The sequence below is a fragment of the Macrobrachium nipponense genome, chromosome 7, assembly GCF_015104395.2.
Source record: "Macrobrachium nipponense isolate FS-2020 chromosome 7, ASM1510439v2, whole genome shotgun sequence".
NCBI lineage: Eukaryota > Metazoa > Arthropoda > Malacostraca > Decapoda > Palaemonidae > Macrobrachium > Macrobrachium nipponense.
This window is the reverse complement of record NC_061109.1, coordinates 104,111,722-104,115,751: the sequence shown is the minus strand read 5'-3', so window position 1 is coordinate 104,115,751 and position 4,030 is coordinate 104,111,722. Positions and strand designations below refer to the sequence as shown.

General features: G+C 35.1%; 1 protein-coding gene across 1 annotated transcript in view; it reads right to left on the bottom strand.

Annotated features, from left to right (window-relative positions):
- LOC135217115 (discoidin domain-containing receptor tyrosine kinase B-like) overlaps positions 1–3,668 on the bottom strand; it is a 165,994-nt gene extending 162,326 nt beyond the window's left edge. The window contains exon 1 of the mRNA XM_064252817.1: positions 3,238–3,668. The gene's annotated coding sequence lies outside the window, so the exon portion shown is untranslated. The remainder of the gene's footprint in view (positions 1–3,237) is intronic.
- Between the last annotated feature and the right edge of the window lie 362 nt (positions 3,669–4,030).

The following is a 4,030-nucleotide window of genomic DNA, read 5'->3' as shown; positions in this document are numbered from 1 at the left end:
AAAAACTATATTATATATAATATATATATATATATATATATAATATAATATATGTATATATATATATATATATATATATATATATATATATATATATATATATATATAATTTATATATATACACACAAACACACACACACATATATATATATATATATATGCGTTATACATTATATAAAATAGCATTCACATGCGTACATATTTGTATAGTATATGTGTGTCTGTCTGTTCTGAATACAAAGGCATATCATTTCTTTGATACGTGCAAGTGGGTACGGTAATTAAAAGCTCACCTCAACCTTCCCACGCCTAAATCCACTGCTGGTAGAAGTAGCTTTATAAATCCACTGCTGGTAGAAGTAGCTTTATAGTTGAAATACAATACTAGAATCTTAAGTTGAAGCCCGGTCGGGTTTTACTTTGGTGTGCTTTTGAGAACGTCCTTAGTCTTGAATCTATATACATATGCATACAAAGTTCGTCCTCCAACTTTGGAATCTAAGAATGTCCACGAAATTGTATATATATATATATATATATATATATATATATATATATATGCATACATATATAATTTGCATTTTCATATATATATACATATATATAAATATATATATATATATATATATATATATATATATTGGTTGAGATATATACTTACAGTATTTCTAATAGGCACAATTTAATATCCAAAAGCAGTTGAAAACGCGAGGTAATTTTTCCATACATTTTGGGGGACTTCATTAGCACGTAACAATACAAGAACAAACGACTGTGAAGCATTATAAGCATTGTACGGTACCTGGGTCAGTCCCTTGTCCTAACAAGCTTGTTTGATAAACACAAACACACAAATGGACTCTCTGTTTAATTTGTACATTGTGGCGGGTTCAAGTCGAGTAGTTTTAGAAGTTTTTTTTCTTTTTTTTTTTTTTTTGGGGGGGGGTGGGGGGGGAGTTAGGTTAGATTTTGAGTTGGGTCGTTCGTTATTAAATACAATAAGAAACCTTATGTTGTTACTCTGTAGAGTTGAATTTAGGAAGTATACCTTCAGATGATGAAAATTTTATATATTAAAAAAATGTTTTCTTTATAGCCTTAGGTTTCAGTTCAAGTTTCTCGAAAATATGGATTAAGAGGAAGAAAATGTCCCAATTAGAACTTAGACAATTCTCACGGGAGAATTTGGTTAAGATTACAGAATTTTCTTCCAGAGGAAAGTATAAATGGAATGAAATTAAAGATGGCAAGTATTTGAGAGGCAAGAAACCGGACCAAAAAACACAGAGATGAAATTTCGGATTTTCCAAGAATGTATACAAGAGCCCCTTGGATAACTTCGCTGCCTAGTTTAAAAATCAGGTAGAACTACAGGAGGTTGTCAAAAGATATCGAAAGAAGGAATTTTTTGTTTTACTGGATCATCTCTATAATCTGAGACAACAGTTAGCGAATGCCAGGTGCTGGTGGAATGCATAAGCCCGTCATTGCGTTTAAATGTACAGATTTCTCAGATTCAAATGAGATACTGAAATATTTCCACCAGATTTTTTTATTCAAGAAAGTTTCAGGACTAGTGAGACCTCAGGTCTAGCCGTGGTTCCGTTAGACTGTTTCACAATTCAAATTGCTTTTTCAGTATAGAAGCTTCTTGCTGGATCACATTTATGACTGTGATGAGTTGAACTGGCTACAGGTACTCTTTTATTTATATTATAATGATAATAAAAATTCCATACAAGTATACTGAAATACACTGTGCTTATAAAATTGTGCAGCAATATTTACAAAAAGAAAAACTTTAAAAGTTAAGTTTAACCTTTGAAGTTATCATTCATAAACGTTTTAAGGTGCTGTTTTGTTAGTCCACTTAATGACATATCTTGATCTCAAGTAAAAGAAACTCAATCTCACCTACGTACACTTTATAAATCGATCAACAAACTTGGTTGAAAAATCAGAAGTTAAAGCCAGGAAAAAAATTAAATACTTAACTTAATCGCTAAAATCTCATGATATTTATACTTCAAAACTAACATTCTTTAATGATCTTTAATGCTGACAATTTACTATTTTTTGCCTAATTCTCCAGATTCACTCACTTGTGTGTATAACACAGTTAAAAGTGATCATTATCACAGTTAACCCAAAATAAGCCGTCAGTCGAAATTTAGGATGCCGTTCGTTTCAGTATTTGAGACAAAGGGTACTCTGCATTTTTGAGAAGAGCGCTCACTTCCCAATGATTCTGTGCACCTCGGTAGCAACCGGCATTTTGTCATTTCCCTACTGACAGTCACTTGCAAACTCCTTTTTCATCTTGCAAATCTCATCTTGCAACTATTTAGCTTCACGGAAACGCTTACAAAAATAAGGCAGCAACTCAAGAATGATATTGAAATCAATGATAATATATATGATAGCCTGGTCGCGACGTCAGCCCTCGTTACGCAGAATCACTTCATCTCGACTGGCAGCCGGACGAGAAGGAAAGAGTGCGTATAGGGATGTCAGGTCAGCTGAAGTTTACCTTGACAGAATAACATTCGTGGGTTAATGCGATGCAGTTTTGGGGGTGGTGGAAAGTGTTTTCCTTAAAATCCCCCTCCACGGATTTAAGATGGGAAAAAAATGGAAAAACACATTACGAAACCCTACGGAATATCCGCATCAATTTTGGGTTTGATAAAAGCTTTGTCCGGATATTACAGTTAACTTTTACCGAGTTGCAGTTACGTACTCTGCGGTTGCTGTTCTTTACAGTAACATGCATATTTTCTTACTATTGTCAATGTGAATTTCAAACATTATTTTTGGTAGTGATGATGGTAATAGCCGTAGTAGTCTTAGTGGTGATAACAGTAGCACCAGAATTTAGTAAAAGCTTAAAGTTAGCAGAGGCGAATTTTAGGAAGGATTTAGGATATTTTATTGTAAGTGTATGGTGTTAACAGGTACAAAGAATAAAATCGTTCTAACTTATAAACTCTCCTCGTGTAAAGTGACAGTATCAAAATACATCAAAATTATGAACAGATCTAATAAGGAATTATCTGGAGCCACGTTACCCTTACCTGTCCTGAAACGCGCTGGGTCGATTTCCCTATCAAAATGAAAAATTAACAATGGTCGTGGAATTCAATTAAAAAACGAATGACTTGTCACCTCAATTTGCATAGTCGGGGAAATATTACCTTTCATCATTTGCATAATTATAGGGAAGCAGCGTTAACTCACCTTGTTCTCTTTGAAGGTTGTGGTGATAGCCTTTAGGACACTTTTATTCATTGAATCAAATAAGTCCAACAGCACTCTTTTATTTTTCTAGAACGTTAGCACTCGTCTTGATTGTCCTGACCGTGCAGGTTCATGTGACGATGATGTTCTTTAAGCAATGCTAAAAAAGAAAAAAAATGAAAGCACACGCCCATTTGCGTTCTAACACTTTAAAAGTAAAATCCGTGTAATTTTCTCTCAGAAAAACATTTTAACGAGCATGGCAACATGAATTATTCAAAAAACATCCCACTAGTATCCGCTGGACTAGAAGCCTGCACACAGACTCATCTCTCTCCGGTACACTCTATAGTCGGTGCATACACTGAACGGAGACTGGGAGCAGGAGCGACACAACCTTCGCTCTCGGTTGTCTGGCCGATACTGAGAGAGGAGACTCATTTTCTCTCGCTCTCCTTCGCTCCAGCTGACTCTGCTCCCTCATCTCCGTCCGATCGAACCTAAACCTCGACCTCTCTCTCGGTCATTGTATTATTACGTGTGAGGTAATCAAGGAACAGCACGGATTCTTTCAATGGAAAAAATTGATTTGGACGGTTCCGACCGACGACTGGATCCAGTTCGCCACGGAGTCGCCAAGGGGAAATCGATCCCATAACTTGATATCGAGTCATAGAGCAACATTTAAGTTATCGCTTTTTAGCAACAAAGATAATTGGAAAAATTACTAACCGTTAACGGCATAATCATCAGGATTAAATTTTGATATAAGGCATTATTCCGTTACTCAGTC